The following is an 18172-nucleotide window of genomic DNA, read 5'->3' as shown; positions in this document are numbered from 1 at the left end:
GAGAAAGAGGGAAGAGGTAGGGAGATGAAAGAGCGGGGAGAGGCAGAAATGGAGAGGGAGAGAAGGAGAAGGGAGACGGAGGGAGGAAGGGAGAGAAGGAGACGGGAGACAGAGGAAGGGAGAGAAGGAGAGGGGAGACGGAGGGAGGAAGGGAGAGAAGGAGAGGGATAGGGGAAAAGGGGTAGGAAAGAGGGAGGAAGAGAAAAAAGGGGAGAGGGTGGGCGAGAAGGAAAGGAAGAAATGAAGGGAGTTGGAGGAATGAGGGATGAGGGAGGGAGGGAGAGAGAAGCAGTAAGCTACCTTCCTTTTGGCCATAAAATCCTGAGAAACTGAATGAGATTCTTTTGAGCAATAAGGCAACTGCAGTGAGGAAGAAATAAGGAGGCCCAAGAAGCAAAGCCAGTTCAGCCTGAAATTGACTACAGAGTTTCCCTTTGCTTCAGCAGAGCCTGGAGGAGCAGAAGAGATGGGGGCCGTGTCAGCTGGCCCAAAGCCCTGCCCTGTCCCAGGGGTGCTAAGCTTGCTGCAGGCCAGGAAACAGGCCTGGGCTTGCAGCTGGGGATCAGGAAGTTTGGGGCCTCTTTTCACAGCTTACTGGGGATAGGCCAAGCTCTGGGAACTCCTTTCAATTTTTTTTTTTTTTTTTAAGACAACTCTGTTTTTCTCCCTCCTCCCTCCTAATGGAAATTTACCTTGCAAAACAGGATCGTGCCTGGTGAGAGCTGCTTGCAATGTCCACACTCAGGACTCTATGGAAAGAGTTCGCAGCTGGTGGTGAGGCTTTGAGGCGGGGCTGCCCTTATTTCGCTAGCTCCTGAGGGGCAGAACTCACTCAGCTTTTTACCAAATCAAAGGAAGGAAGCTTTAGGTCCTTCGAAGTTCAGAAACAGGGTGGTTTGTTTTGCTTCCTTTTGGAATGGAGTAAAATGCTCATTTAATTAAATTCAAGTTCTCTGAGGGCTTTTAAAAACAGAATTCTTCATCCACCTCCAGCTGTGGCAGGCATGCTGCAATTTACTGGGAAGTTAATCTGTAACAGAAAAAAGTACTCAGTTTCCTTTTAAGGACATTCCAGTTATCCACTGGAGCCTAGGATCACTCTTCTGTCTCCCTTTGAGGTTCCAGAATTTCTTGAGTGCCTGGTAAAAGTGGTCAGGTTTATGTCTACTGAAATATAACTTTAATCTCTGGAAAAACAGGCCTGCAAATGCCAACTTCCCAAATTGCTGGAAGAGGAGGGGTTTATTAGTTAATGTATCTATCCATCCATCATCCATCCATCCCTCCTTCCCTCCTTTCATCCAGTCATCTATCCATTCATCTTTCTATCCATGCATCCATCCATCCACCCATCTGTTCATCACTCCTTCCATCTTTCTTTCCATCTGTCCATCCATCCTTCCATCCATTATCCATCCATCCATCCACCCATCTGTTCATCAGTCCTTCCATCTTTTCATCCATCATTCCATCCATCCATCCATCCATCCATCCATCCATCTTTCCATCCATTCATCTATCCATTTATTCATACATTCAGCTCTTACCCTGAATTTTTTAGTTGCATGAGGCAATACATTTTTTCCTTTTAACCAATTGATTCATTCAACAAATATTTGTTGAGTTTCCACTCTGTCACTCATCATTCATTCATTCGTGTATTCATTTATTAATTCAGTGTTTACTGGGCAACTACTCTATGCCAAACTCCTCAGTGTTCATAAAATGTTCATAAAGTGCCATCTTTGTGGGAGTACCGCCTGGAACAGGGTGGTCCAGGGAGATCTTTCCAGTCTAGGTGAGACCCGAGAGCTTTCAAGAGTAAGTTGGAATTAGACAAAGAGGATGGGTATTTCAGAAAGGGAATGTATGACCTGGAGTTGGATACAAGAACTGCATGAGGCACAATGTACAGTGTTATAGGAGCCTAAGGTGCCCACAGCACAGGGACAGGGAGGTAAAGCTTGACAAGCAAAAAGGATCAAATCATGGGCCGGGCGCAGTGGCTCATGCCTGTAATCCCAGCACTTTGGGAGACCAAGGAGGGTGGATCATGAGGTCAGGAGATTGAGACCATCCTGGCCAACATGGTGAAACCTCATCTCTACTAAAAATACACACACACAAAATTATCTGTGTGGTGGCACGTGCCTGTAATCCCAGCTACTCGGGGGGCTGAGGCACGAGAATCGCTTGAATCCGAGAGGCAGAGGTTGCAGCGAGCTGAGATTGCACCATGCACTATAGCCTGGCGACAGAGCCAGACTCCGTATCAAAAAAAAAAAAAAGGATCAAATTGTGAAGTGCCTCGTATTTTATATTGAGAGCTTGAGAGTTTATCTTGATGGGTGCAGTGGGGTGTCTTTCGGCAGAAGAGTGATGCTAGGACATCAGTGGCTTTTGGCTGGTTAGTATCCTGTTTTTTAGTAACAAATCTTATCGTTTTTTCTCTTGGGGAACCCTTTCCTTACTCACTCTCTGTTTACATGATTGGCTGGGGCTGATCCCATTCTTAAACTTCAGCCTGAGCACTGCATAGTCCCTGTCAAAGTGATAGGTTCAAGGGCGGGTGCACAAACCCAAACTAGTCCACTGAGAGTCTTCCTTGAACTTTTTTTTTTTTTTTGAAATGCAGTCGCTATCATCCAGGCTGGAGTGCAGTGGCACAATCTTGGCTCACTATAACCCCTGCCTCCCAGGTTCAAGCGATTCTTCTGCGTCAGCCTCCCAAGTAGCTGTAATTACTGGCGCCCACCACCACACCCAGCTAATTTTTGTATTTTTAGTAGAGATGGGGTTTTGCCATGTTGGCCAAGCTGCTGTCGAACCCGTGACTCCAGGTGATCCGCCACCTCAGCCTCCAAAAGTGCTGGGATTACAGGTGTGAGCCACTGTGCCCAGCCATCTTTGAACTTTTAATTGAAGCAATTAGGAAAGGAACGTTCACCTTCTTTTGGAATTAATACAATTGTAGGATTTGGCCCTGGAAACTCTTTTTTTTTTTTTTTTTTTGAGACAGAGTCTCTCGCCCAGGCTGGAGTACGGTGGCATGATCTCGGTTCACTGCAACCTCTGCCTCCTGGTTCAAGCGATTCTCCTGCCTCAGCCTCCTGAGTAGCTGGGACTACAGGTGCATGCCACCACACCTGGGTAATTTTTTTAGTAGAAAAGGGGTTTGGGGTTTCACCATGTTAGGCAGGATGATCTCGATCTCCTGACCTCATGATCCACCCACCTCGGCCTCCCAAAGTGCTGGGATTACAGGTGTGAACCACCACGCCTGTCTGGCCCTGGAAACTCTTAACCACTGGGAAGGGCCTGCTTGAGAATGAAGCCACAAAGCAGAGTGGAGCAGAGTGGAGAGAAGGAGAGACATCATCCTGATCAACTTGTTTGGGCAACTGGATCCAGCCATGCCAGAATAATTCTTCCCCAGATGATTCACATGAGCCAATAAACTCACTCGTTTTGTTTGTTTGTTTGTTTGTTTACAATGGTTTAAATTTGGTTTCTGTCATTTTCAGAGAGATTTGAGTAAATCAGAACAATGTAGATTTGTATATTAGGTAGAGCACCCTTGTAACTGTTTAGAGGATGGAGTTGGGAAGGATAAAGCTAGAAGCATGAATACCAATTAGAAGGCATCCTAGAAAAAAAAAAAAAGGGTACAAGAAGGGGCAGGTTTAAAGGGAAGATTAGGGGTTGAGTTTTAGAGGGGTTGAGTTTGAGGTGCCCATGGAACAAAATATAAATAATGATAGCAAACACTTATATCACTCTTACCATGTCTGAGCATTGTTCCAAATGCAATACATACAGAACTCATTTAATCCTCACCATCACACTGTGCTCGTTTTACAGATTAAAACACAGGCAGTTTTAATCCATTCACTGATCCCAACTTGCTCCTTGGCTGTAAATTCCCACATTTCCTTGTATTCTGAATTAAGCCCAATCTCTTTCCCCTACAATAAAACCCCATTGTAGTACAGTGGGTACAGGGGGTGTGATGGTTAATTTTATGTGTCAAGGCTGGGCGCGGTGGCTCATGCCTGTAATCCCAGCACTTTGGGAGGCCAAGGTGGGCAGATCACTTGAGGTCTGGAGTTCGAGACCAGCCTGGCCAACATGGCAAAACCTCATCTCTACTAAAAATACAAAAATTGTCCAAGTGTGGTGGCATGTGCCTGTAATTCCAGCTACTACTCAGGAGGCTGAGGCAGGAGAATGGCTTGAACCTAGGAGGCAGAGGTTGCAGTGAGCCTAGATCACATCACTGCATTCCAGTCTGGGTGACAGAGTGAGGATTTGTCTCAAAAAAAAAAAAAAATTATGTGTCAATTTAACTTGGCTAAGGGATGCCCAGATAGCTGGTAAAACATTATTTCTGAGTGTGCCTGGGAGGGTGTTTCTGGAAGAGATTAGCATTTTAATCAGTAGATTGTGTCAGGAAGACCCACCCTCATTAATCTAATCTGTTGAAGGTCTGAATAGAACAACAAGGTAGAGAATTCTCTCTCTTTTCTTGAGCTGGGACATCCATCTTCTGTTGTCCTCAGACATTGGAGCTCCTGGTTCTTGGGTTTTCAAACTCCAGGACTTAGACCAGTGGCCTCTCTGGTTCTCATGCCTTCAGCCTCAGACTGAATTACACCACTGGCTTTCCTGGGTCTCCAGCATACCAGTGGCATAACATGGGACTTCTTGGCCTCCATAATAATGTGAACCAATTCCCGTAATAAATCTCCCCTTACGTATCTCCATATATTCTGTTGGTTCTGTTTCTCTGGAAGACCCTGACTAATATAGGGTTAATCAGGTCTTTCAGCTCTCAAGGACACAGCTGGGACTTGAGCTAGGCAGTTTGCCTTTGGAGGCTGAGTCTTAAGGAATTCATTTGGGAGTTGTGGGAACCCTTTTGGACCTCCAGGGTTGCTGTAAAGGTTATTTTAAGGTGAAAATATTTGACCTGCAAAAGGTGCAGAAATAACTCTTATCTGAACTTCCCTTATCTGACTAAAGCAGAGCCTCCCAAAATTACAACTCCATTAACCCCACTCTGGGGAGTTTCCTGCAGATTTAGCCGTCAAGAAGACAGATTGCCCATTTATTAGCAACAAAAAGCCCACTAGGACCTTCCATGCTCCCTCATTGGAGCCCTGAAAACCTCTCTCTTTTGTTAAGTTGACAACACAAACCTTTCCTTTGGGCTATTCCGTGAGTTTTCTATTATGGAAACTCCCATATGCAAGTGGGAAAAAAATCCTTGTTAATCTGTCCTTTCTCAGTTACATTTGTAGGCCTCAATCTGCTGGACCCAATTTGGAAGAGGAAGAATTTTCCTCCCAACAGAGTCATCAGAACACAGTGTGGCAGTTAATGCCCTTGTTGTAAGGGAAGAAGCTGAGGCACAAAATATAATTTTAAAGCATTTGAGGCTGGGCACAGTGGCTCACAGTGGCTCCCAGCACTCGAGAGGCTGAGGTGGGTGAATCATGAGATCAGGCGATCGAGACCATCCTGGCCAACATGGGGAAACCCCGTCTCTATTAAAAATACAAAAATTATCTGGGTGTGGTGGCACGTGCCTGTAATCCCAGCTACTCAGGAGGCTGAGGCACAAGAATCGCTTGAACCCAGGAGGCAGAGGTTGCAGTGAGCCGAGATCGTGCCACTGCATTCCAGCCTTGTGACAGAGCAAGACTCCCTCTCAAAAAAAAAAAAAAAAAAAAAAAAAAAAATTTTTTATGAAGCCAGCGTGAGGACAGCTGCCCGGGAAACACTTTCGAGTTGCCTTGGGCAGTGTTCCATTCAGCCTAGGTTACAGTCAGGTTTCGAAAGGCAAAAGGGAACAAGGGGTGGGTGGATACAAAGTTGTTTGACAGGAATTCTCATTGGCTTATGAAATAACATTGATTAGTGATTAGCTTTATTTATTTATTTTTTTGAAACGGAGTCTTGCTCTGTCGCCCGGGCTGGAGTGCAGTGGCCAGATCTCAGCTCACTGCAAGCTCCGCCTCCCGGGTCCAAGCCATTCTCCTGCCTCAGCCTCCTGAGTTGGGACTACAGGCGCCTGCCACCTCGCCCGGCTAGTTTTTTTGTATTTTTAGTAGAGACGGGGTTTCACCGTGTTAGCCAGGATGGTCTCGATCTCCTGACCTCGTGATCCGCCTGTCTCGGCCTCCCAAAGTGCTGGGATTACAGGCTGGAGCCACCGCGCCCGGCTAGTGATTAGCTTTAAATGTTGAACTATAGGGTACGAGTTTTGGTGTCCAGCCTATGGCATTGTGTGGTTAATTTTATGGCTGCTTGGCATCAATCTAGAGCCCACATAGCAAGTGGTTTCAAGAGGCGATGACTTGATTCAAGGCAGGAATGAAGAGTGACTGCCGCCACGCTTCAGTGCTCCTCTGGGTCTGATAATTTGGAGGGGCTGGCATTCCTAAGATGCAGTAGATAAGGTGCCTGCATCCTCTCCCCACACACATATACCTTGAGGGGAGGCACTGCTTGGAGCAGAAGAGCATCTATCAAGGACAAAACTCTGCAAAAACCAACATGTAAAGGGCAGGTGGAGTAGATAAGCTGCAAAGGAGCCAGCGATGGACTAGGGGTTGGATTGATGGGAGATGGTGACCAATGGCTTCTGCTCACAGAACATTTACCAAGTGCCAGGCATTGAGCTCAAAGATGCTTCACAAATGTTATCTAATTTTCTCCTCACAAAAGCTATACAAGGAAGGTAAAATTCATAGCTTACAGGTGAGACAGCACATTTATGAAGGTTGCATGAATTGCCCAAGTTAACATAGCTAGTTAGTGGCAGAATAGGAATCTGAGCTCTAAAGACTGGGGTTTTAACCACAGCAGTGCATTCAATAATCTCCTCCCAAACTTCCTGTCTACCTGGGACCTTTGAAAGTGACCTAATTTGGAAATAGGGTTTGAAGATGTAACCAAGTTAATATGTGGTCATGTTGGATGAGAGTGAGCCCTAAATCCAATGACTGGTGTCTTTTTTTTTTTTTGACAGGGTCTCACTCTGTCACACAGGCTGGAGTGCAGTGGTGTGATCACGGCTCATTGCAGCCCCAAACTCCTAGGCACAAGTCATCCTCCCACCTCAGCCTTCCAAGTAGCTAAGACTACAGGCATGTGCCACCATGCCTGGCTAATTTAAAAATTTTTTTTGTAGAGATGGGGTCTCACTACGTTGCCCAGGCTGGTCTCAAATTCCTGGGGTCAAGCGATCCTCCTGCCTTGGCCTCCTAAAATGCTGATATTATGGGTATGAGCCACCACACCTGGCTGACTGGTGTCTTCATGAGAGAAATGAGGGGATTTGGACACAGAGACATAGATGAAGATGACAATGAGAAGATGGAGGCGGAGATGGGAGTTATGCTGCTACAAGCCAAAGAACAGTTATGACAAAGACTCCTTTGACCTAATTCTGATCACACTCCTCTAAGCCCTCAAGGCCCTGACCTTTGGTCTCTGCATCTGGTATGCGTAGTCTAGCTCAGCTGGATCAGTTTAGTGAAGATCTCCCATTCTTGATATCTCTCTCAATATCTTACCCTGGCCTGCCTTCAGCAAGAATCTGCTGAGTCAGTCTACGAAGACTACCCCTTTATCTCTGATGTTTCCTCTCAGTGATTTTTCCATTCACCAATCCCCAACTTGCTCCTTGGCTGTAAATTCCCACATTTTCTTGTTGTATCCTGAGTTGAGTCCAATCTTTCTTCCCTACGACCAAATCCCATTGTAGTAGTTCCCCCAAATAAAGTCTGCCTTACCATCTTTAACAAGTGTCATGAAAATTCTTTCTTTAACACACAGGCCATGAGAAACTGGAAGAGGCAAGAAAGGATTTTTTCCTAGAGTCTTAAAAGGAAGCATGGCCCTGCTGTCACCTCAATTTCAGACTCTCTCTAGAGCTGAGAGAGAATAAATTCCTGTTGTCATCCAGTACTTTGTTACATCATCCCCAGGAACTTAAAACAGTCACCATGCCATCAGTCTTCCATAGAGGAGAGTAATCTAAAGAGTGATGTCAACAAGTTCCAGGAGGAGAGATGGGAAACTGCCTTTGCAAACTTTATGGCAGTGAGAGAAATCTAATATAGCTGATTCTATCTTTCTTCTAGCTTCACAAGCTAACTGTCATTGCTTATCCCGAGGCATAGGCTACACTAATTATGGGAGTAATTTAGTTTATAGTTTAACTTTAAAATGAAGATGATAAGAATCCCTCCCTGAAACTAACCACCTCCTTGCTTGGCTACCACAACTGCCTCTCTGTGAAATGAACAAATTGGCCACGAGATTAGAATTATGGTTTGGGAGTCATATAGCCAGCGGTCACAAGATTTGTAACCTCTCCAATTGCTCCTATAGATAACATCATTATTGCAAAACCAAAGACTGGTGTTTGAGATCTTTTTCTGACCTTGCATTCTGATGCACCAGCTGAGCACCGCTCAGACTGGTAGCCCATACCAAGAAACTGACTCAAGCGGTCCTGTGACTCCCTCCCAGGAACTGACTCCATGCAAGAAGACAGATTTGATCCCTGGTGATTTCATTCTCAACCCAACCAGTCAACGTTCCCCATTCCTTAGCCACCTACCAAAGTATCCTTGAAAAACCCTAGCCTCTGAATTCTTAGAGAGGCAGAGCTGAACGTTATCTCCTGTCCTCTTGCTGGGCTGCCCCATGGTTATTTTCTTTCTTTGCTGCAACAACTGCTGTGCTCAGTGCATTGGCTTTTCTGGGAAGAGGGCAAGAATAACTCATTGGACAATTACAGATAGATTTTCAGGGTTAGGGGATGGTAGAGCCTGACCATTGAGATGTGATTCTGAATCATGCTTGAGCCTTCTTAAAGGTATGCAAGCTCATCCCTTGATTTAGAGGAGACATATCCCCGCTCCCTCCACACCATGGCTTTCATGAGCCACTGATTATGATAAGACTGTGTCACATACATGTACTCAACTCACCTTGAGAACATTGTTCTTGATAAAGAGATACAGGCCAGGATGTACTTTACCTGGTAAAGTGTGTGTAAGGGCTGGGCTAGAAGGAGAATGGAGAATAATTAGAGCAGTCTCTTCCCATAAAATGGTAACTCTACTGGGTCATCTCTGGGCCCTATGGCCAATTGTTTCCAGCCCAGGAAGGTTGTCTGTCTCATCTCTCCCCTGGCACCCTTTGATAGTGTATGAAAAGGAAAAAAAGGTCACTTTCCCTCTACCTATTTTAGATTCATTCGTTGTGGCCCCTAAAAGTTAGATTTGTTGTGGTCTTTTTGCTCTTTAGCTCAGTTGGGTCCAAGTTCTTGTCTCACATCCAGGAAGAATTAGGTGCATGGATACTGGAAAGTGACTGGAGTACAATTTATTAAGGAAAAGGAAAGTACTCAGTGGAGAGGTGATATAGGGGGGTGGTTCCCCTACCTGAAGGTGGGAAAAATTCCCTAATATGGCTGAGCCTGGGGCTATCATGGGCTCAGAATAGGGAGTACCTGCTGACTGGTTTGTGAGTATGCAAAGAAATTTAAAGCAAAGACACCACTCAAAGGTGGGCACAACAGTGTAGAAAACTAATTAGGAAAAGGTAGGTGTATGTAAAATAGGTGAAGGGTGGGTACCAATCAGTGGAAAGCAGGCTGAACAGGAAGATAGGTTCTCAGTCTGGTCTGAGGATTTAACTTGTAGCTTGGCTTTCAGGCTTTAAACTGTCTTTGCCTTGGAGGTGGAGTTTCACTGGGTACCCACCCCTATCCACCTAGGCATTTGGCTGACTCCTGTTGCTATCAGATTGACAAAAGACAGATTAGCAAGAGAGAGCAAGGAGAAATTTGTTGATATGAACACTGCACATACACATGGAGTACTCAGTGATGAGTAACTCCAAGGAGTGGTTAGAACTTGAATTTATATAGTTTTTTTTTTTTTTTGAGACAGAGTCTTGCTCTGTCACCTGGGCTGGAGTGTAGTGGCAAGAGCTTGGCTCACTGCAACCTCTGCCTTCTGGGTTCAAGCGATTCTCCTGTCTCAGCCAAGTAGCCAAGTAGCCAAGTAGCTGGGATTACAGGCAGCACCACCACGCCTGGCTAATTTTTTTTTTTTTTTTTTTTTTTTTTTTTTTGTATTTTTAGTAGAGACAGGGTTTTACCATGTTGGCCAGGCTGGTCTTGAACTCCTGATCTCAGGTGACCTGCCCACCTCGGCCCCCCAAAGTGCTGGGATTACATGTGTGAGCCACTGTGCCTGGCCTATATAGCATCACAAGATAATAATAAATTTTAAGTCAGATGTAGTGGCTCATACCTGTGATCCCAGCACTATGGGAGGCCAAGGTGGGTGGATTGTTTGAGCCTAGGAGTTTGAGACCAGCTTAAGCAACATGGTGAAACCCCATCTCTACTAAAAATACAAAAATTAACTGGGCATGGTGGTGCATGCCTGTAGTCCCAGCTACCTGGGGGGCTGAGACAGCAGGAGCACCTGAGCCTTGGAAGGTCAAGGCTGTAGTAAGTTGTCATCTGACCACTGCACTCCAGCCTGAGTGGCAGAGTGAGACCCCGTCTAAAAATAAAAATAAATAAAATAAACAACAAAAAACTCCATTTTCAATAGCATGAGGAGGGAGTTTTCCCATATTTTCTGCAGGTGCCACAGGGGGTGAGGAATGAGTAGGGACAGGGAGACTTCATTTGGGAGGCTGAGACGGGTGGATCACGAGGTCAGGAGATCGAGACCATCCTGGCTAATACGGTGAAACCCCGTCTCTACTAAAAAATACCAAAAAAAAAAAAAAAAAAAAATTCAGAAAAAAAAAGTTTACTCAGTTTTGATTCGCCATTATTGCATAAATGCATTTTTTTCTCATTAAAAGTAATACATGTTTATTATAGAGAATTTAGAAAAATAGGCAAAAAAGAAAATAAAATCATCCCAAATCCTACCATTTAATAATACTTATGAAAACTGTTCTAGTGAAATTGTCCCAGATTGTAGCATGCAGTTTTTTGTTGTTAATGCCCTGGACTAGTATCCATCTGTAGCAGATACTGGACGTGAAAACAGAGGAATGTCAAAAGCAACTGTAATCCTTCTAAATTCCACAGCCATAGAACCACAATCTACCAACCCAAATTAATTAAAAAGGAATTTCAATCATTTCTGCCTCTCTTACAAAACATTCAACAGGATCCATTTCAAAACCGATAGCAAAACATATCAAAATTACTTTCTTTCTCCTCCCCAACTCTCTCACCTCCAGAGCTGCCCTTGAGCTTCTTATCAAATCCACTCAAACTGATCCTCAACTTCTAGCCCGTGTGGCTTTTCTGTTTCTTACCTCTCCCTATTCCCCTGTCATTCTTTATTATGTAGATCAATTTTGCCTTGCCATTTAAAAAGAAAGTTTCCTTTCTACTTGGCTCATTACCTAATTCTCCCTAACAAAAAAGACCCCCAGGAATTAAGCAAGTAAGACTCTGTTCCTTCCTTCCTCTCTCCTCTCCTGCAGAATCATTTTCATGATTCTTTATTACGAAATTCCTGAAAGCAGTTTGGCAAAGAACTCTCCAGTGGGAGAAGGTTGGGAGTGCTCACACTTCGATAACCTTGTTCCTGTTACACAATTATATACTTCTTCTTTGTTCCAAGATTACCTTCTTTCTTTTGAAAAATTGCTAAGCATCAGCCAGTCCAGTAGCTGACACCTCTAATCCCAGCACTTTGGGAGGCTGAGGCAAGAGGATCACTTGAGGCCAGGAGTTTGAGACCAGCCTGAGAAACAGTGAGACTCATGTCTCTACAAAAAATTAAAATAAATAATAAAAGTTGCTGAACATCAAATGCATTTGACAATTATTCCAAAGTGCATCTGAACACATACATCACATTTACACTCTCTCAATCTCTTTCTCTCTCTGCCTTTCTCTCTGGTCCCCCAGTGACTAAATTACTAATTATTTTTGCCATCATGGAAATTAGGGAATTTTGCAAGATGATGTGAATTACACAATATATTTAGAAGACCTAATTTAAGTCCCAGCTTACATACTGAGTGTAGTCTATTTCTAAAAGTGTAATTATTGGCCAGGTGAGGTGGCTCATGCCTGTAATCCTAGCACTTTGGGAGGCTGAGGTGGGAGGATTGTTTGAGCTGAGGACTTTGGGACCAGCCTGGGCAACATGGTGAGACCCTGTCTCTATTTTTTATTTATGTATTTATTTATTTGTTTACTTATTTTTTTGAGACAGAGTCTCGCTCTGTCACCCAGGCTGGCGTGCAGTGGCGTGATCTCGGTTCACTGCAAGCTCTGCCTCCCGGGTTCACGCCATTCTCCTGCCTCAGCCTCCTGAGTAGCTGGGACTGCTGGCACCTACCACCACACCCGGCTAACTTTTCGTATTTTTTAGTAGAGATGGGGTTTCACCATATTAGCCAGGATGGTCTCAATCTCCTGACCTTGTGATCCGCCCACCTTGGCCTCCCAAAGTGCTGGGATTACAGGAGCGAGCCACCGCGCCCGGCTGACCCTGTCTCTATTCTTAAAAACAAAAAATATAAAAAGTATAATTGTAATTTAGTTATCTTTTTTTTGAGATGGAGTCTTACTCTGTCACCCAGGCTGGATTGCATTGGCATGATCTCGGATCACTGCACTCCAACCTCCTGGGTTCAAGAGATTCTCCTGCCTCAACCTCCCAAGTAGCTGAGACTACAGGCACACACGACTATGCTGGGATAATTTTCATATTTTTAGTAGAGATGGGGTTTTGCCATATTGGCCAGGCTGGTCTGGAACTCTTGACTTCAAGTGATCTGCCTGCCTCGGCCTTCCAAAGTCCTGGGATTATAGCTGTGAACCACTGCGCCTGGCCTAAAAGGGTAACTTCTAATCATTTTCTTTGTCTTCTGTTTCCCAAAACAATCAGCTTAAAATAATCCTTATGCCAAGAAAGCATATTTAGGGTAGCATATTCTGGTCTCCCATTGTCATATTTTGGGGTGGTGTGTCCTGAACCTTATCAGCATTTGTCAGTTTTATGGCCGGTAGCTCCACCACTTACCAGCTTGGAGAAATTACTTCTCTGTTCTGAGCCTCAGTTTTCTCATCTGTTAAATGTTACATTGTAGTAGGACAAGCCACAGACAAAACTCCTCAGACACCGAGTTAAAGAAGGAAGGGGTTTATTCTGCCGGGGGCATCGGCAAGTCTCCTGTCTCAAGAGCCAAGCTCCCCGAGTGAGCAATTCCTGTCCCTTTTAAGGGCTCACAACTCTAAGGGGGTGCATGTGAGGGGGTCATGATTGATTGAGCAAGCAGGGGTATGTGACTGGGGCTGCAAGCACCGGTAATTAGATCGGAACAAAACAACATAGGGATTTTCACAGTGCATTTCTATACAATGTCTGTAATCTATAGATAACATAAGTGATTAGGTCACGGGTGGATCTTTAACTACCAGGCCCAGGGTGTGGCACCGGGCTGTCTGCCTGTGGATTTCATTTCTGCCTTTTAGTTTTACTTCTTCTTTCTTTGGAGGCAGAAATTGGGCATAAGACGACGTGACGGGTGGTCTCCTCCCTTATTCCCCATTTTGAGACTCTCACTCATTTTATTAGTAGGAGTTNTGAGAGGGTCATGATTGATTGAGCAAGCAGGGGGTATGTGACTGGGGGCTGCATGCACCGGTAATTAGATCGGAACAAAACAAGATAGGGATTTTCACAGTGCATTTCTATACAATGTCTGTAATCTATAGATAACATAAGTGATTAGGTCACGGGTGGATCTTTAACTACCAGGCCCAGGGTGTGGCACCGGGCTGTCTGCCTGTGGATTTCATTTCTGCCTTTTAGTTTTTACTTCTTCTTTCTTTGGAGGCAGAAATTGGGCATAAGACGACGTGACGGGTGGTCTCCTCCCTTATTCCCCCATTTTGAGACTCTCACTCATTTTATTAGTAGGAGTTCTCACTTTCATTTTCACTACCCATGTCTTCTTGCAAGACAGATGGATAATGATTCATATAGTACACTTGTGCTGAAACACTTTGGTGAACTAAGATAGCAGTGAAGCTTTCTATCATTTGAAGAAGTACAGGTAGCAAACAAGGGAGCAGTAAGCAGGTTCCTATTATTATTATAACTCCTATTATAAGAGTTTTAAATCCTCCTAGCACAGGCAACCATTTTCCAAACATGGCCCCAGGATCAAATCATGCCACACTTGCACAGGCACATGTGCCAGTTTTGTCATATATCTAACTATGTCTTCAACTACTTGCCCTTGATCATCTATGTGTAGACAGCAACTAGTAAGGTAAAAATTTTCCACAGACCCTTCCTTCAGCTGCTAGCAAGTAGTCAACAGCCAATCTATTTTGATAGATAGCACTTCTCATCTGAGTTTCTTGCCAGGCCAGAATAGTCAAGGCTCTGCCGGTTTTATTCGTGATTATTTCTAAGACAGCTGGTTATGGTATGATTCAGTTGATCATGTAAATGGGGCTCTGGTATCCCCATGAGCCATCTTGTGCCCAAGTAGCAGGCCCATAATATTGTATGATTCTCTCAGGGGGTCATTCATCATCTTTCCAATTTCCTATAGCTCTGCTTCTCTTTCTGCGGGAAGCATAGACTGGAAAACCCAGGAGTTCACCTGCTTTTATGGGCAGTAGGAAGAAAGATGGTTTAATAGTGCTAATAACACAACTACCTGCCCGCTGGTCAGGTAATTTGGCATAAGCTCTATGCCTACATATGCAGTACAATCCAGTGGGGGCTGTCCAGTCCCAGTGGGACTCCAGGTGGGTCCACACAGTTTGCAACTTTGGGAATTTGCTAAATGGATTCCTCTCTGTTTGATTTGAACTCCACCAAGTGACTGTTTTTCTGGTACCATTATACAGTTTCTGTACCAGATAACTAAGTCGTCACTCACAGGGTGAGTGAACTCTTTTCCTTCTCTAGCTATGCAATATTGTACAATAATTGATGCTTTGAAGACCCAGAAATTATCAGGGTGATTCTTTTGAGCCAGGAATTCATCAGGAACTGGGTCTGTACGTACTAACTCTTGGGCTTCCCATGGCCGTTGATCTCCCCTTACAGTTCCTCCACATACATAACATGAAGTGACATTGAGAAACTGGGCTACATGCTCAGCTAATTGCAAAAATCAATTTCTTGTTTTTCCTGGAATTTCTGGTACTGGTACATTTAATTCATCATACAAAGTTGGAAACACTGGCTCAGGAGAGCATTTGTAAACTTCTCCTCGAACCAAGATATTTACTCGAGGATCCAGTCCGGCCCCATCAATTCCTAAGGTCATACGCTCCCCTTTTTTCCAGTGAGGATCAAGGGGATTGGTTATTACTAGCTTTAAGGGGTTTACATTGTCCCTTAGTACAGGAAGGGCCATTTATTTTCTTTCCGATGGTGGACTGGATCCTTTTCATTTTTTATCCAAGTGGCCCAAATGACACAAGACCAGTATCCACGTTCATTTCCACACAGTCCTAATTCATGACAAATGTACTTATTTTCAGTCACATAGCCTTTTTCGCAACTAAAAGAGCCACATCCCCTTCCTAACTTATTACTATTAATGACAGCACAGGCATCAAATTTTAAGGTGACTTGTTTGGGGACCCCTTTTTCTTCTGTTTTGGCTAACACTTTACTCATATCGTTTATGAGCCCCTATGAGTCTTCAGTTCTTAATCTTATTTTAAAAACTGTGGTCATGGGAGGCTCAGATGGGTCATAACACACATCAGATTGATCATTTCCTGGGCTACACACCTTGTATAGAATAACATTATACAAACAAGCTCTTTTTAGAGTTCCAGTACACTTATAATAACCGTAAAATAATAGGACCATAGCCACCTTTTGTCCTACCTTAGTGACTTGATGTATATACTGGGAACAGCCCTCAGTCTGAGGAAGGTCAGTTGAAGTCGTTACTGTACAAGTCCAGATTTTAAGGAAAATGAGTCCTGCGATGAGTTTCCTCATGCTTTGGCCATGCATGGACCAGTCAGCTTTTGGGTGTGACTGGAGCAGGGCTTGTCGTCTTCTTCAGAGTCACTTGGCAGGGGTTGGCGAAGCTGCTCCCATCCACGTGCTGCTCACAGTCTACTGATATTTAAGGATGGTCTCGGAGGTTGGGCCTGCTAGAATAAACTGAGTCCAACACCTCTGCACAGTTATGTTCAACTGGGCTCTCTGATACCAGGAGAAAGGTGGTGGGGTTTAGGGTGTTGCAAACTTCAGTGGTTATGTTGGAATTTTCACATAGCAAGCTTTGGTCCTTGGTTCATCTAGCAGTTGTTAACCAATGATGTCCTTTGGTATTTATTAAAGTTACCGCAGCGTGGAGGGCCTTTATATTCAGGTTTTGCCTAAGGGTTAGTTTATCTGCTTCTTGTGTTAACAGGATCTTTGCTGCTAGGGCCCTTAGACCTAGGGGCCAACCTTTGGAAACCCTGTCTAGTTGTTTTGAGAGATAGGCCACTGGCCTTGGCCAGGGCCCCACAGTCTGGGTTAAAACTCCAACTACCATTTTTTCTCTTTCTGACACATAGAGTGTAAAGAGTTTTGTCAGGTCAGGTAGCCTCAGGGCTGGGGCCGACATGAGTTTTTCTTTTAACTCATGAAAACCTCGTTGCTGTTGGTTGTAATAGATGTAGTTTATCTAATCTACATTTTTATTAACTGTCACCTACCAAAATATTGACTTAAATCCTGCAGCTATTTGATTTCAAGCTTTAAATTGATCTGGTATTCTTCGTGGAACTCCAATTGCATCTAAATAGACATGAGAGTTGAAAGACCCATAAGGGGCTTCTCTCGCTTTATGAAGTCTTATTATTTTTTTTCCTTCTGGTTGATGAAATGCCAGGGTGAAAAGGATAGCCAATTAGACTAAAGTACAAGTGCCACTCTGGTTATTCGGCAGAGTGCCCAGTAAATGTCCATCACGATAGTACCACACATCTGTTTGGGGATGAACAAGGGCTGACTGATTGATAAGCTCTTGAAAATTCTTAAGCTCACTGCATCTTTTCAGGTCTCCAAGGAATGCTAAGTTTCCTCCCTGTCGTGAGAGACACAAAGTGAACTTAGTGTTGGGAGATGGAAGCTGGATGGCCTTCGGGGACTGACCCACAGGGTGCTAGACTTTGGGATATAGCAGAGAGAGCTTGGCACGACTTATTACTCCAGGCTATAGAATCCTGGAAAAGAGCTACCATGCAGCCCACACCTGGTCGACTGGAGGACCACCTTAGTGGAAAGGGGACAATCTGGGCCTCTGGCCTGCCCTGTGCACAAGCATAACAATTGCTTTCGTTTAACGTGCAGATGGAATATTTGATCCATTTTAAACAGGCATTTGCATCTTGGTACCCTTTCTTAATTGCTAAAGTTTATTTTAAGTCTTTAACTTCTGTGATCCTCTAGTAAAATGAATGTATGGTTTTAGAAAATTAAAAAAAACAGGTTCGGGCAGTCCATCCTTGCTCTTTAGTGGTCCACAGAACGTTGGACCAATTATGAAAACTACATCGGGGGGTAAGACTTCTGGTTGGCACTGGGGTCTTTATAAAAATCTCCCTGGATTAAATGGTCCTAGTTTACTAACGCCCAGTCTGAGGACAGTCAGGAGGGGCAGAAGTACTTTTCTGAAGTAGAAAGCTGTCTTTGACTTGGCAAGTCCCCACAGGGTATAACAAAGCAAGCATTAAATGCAATAGTTTGAGGCGAAATTGACTTGGTTATGTTAATAACTAGATGGTCATGAATAGAACTAGGAAAGAAGAAAGAGTAACAGACCAGATGAAAATAGTTAAATTTTTCTTACCTTTAGTTTGGTAGGGTTTTCCCCTGGGACTATGGCCCACGACTCTGGAGGGTGTGGTGCTTTCTTGACTCGGGTGTGATGAGTCCATCCTTTTTTGCTGTACGAACAGCAGTCTTGGTGGTTAGCAGCACAAGGTAGGGTCCTTCCCAGGCTGGCTCAAGTTTTTCTTCTTTCCACCTTTTGATGAGAACGTGATCTTCAGGCTGATTTACTGGAAATTCTAGGGGTGGTACATGTGCTAAAAGACTTAGTTTTTTTTTTTTTTTTTTTTTTT

The sequence above is a fragment of the Rhinopithecus bieti genome, unplaced genomic scaffold, assembly GCF_001698545.2.
Source record: "Rhinopithecus bieti isolate Rb0 unplaced genomic scaffold, ASM169854v2 scaffold_12669, whole genome shotgun sequence".
Classification (NCBI taxonomy): domain Eukaryota; kingdom Metazoa; phylum Chordata; class Mammalia; order Primates; family Cercopithecidae; genus Rhinopithecus; species Rhinopithecus bieti.
This window is presented reverse-complemented; position numbering follows the sequence as displayed.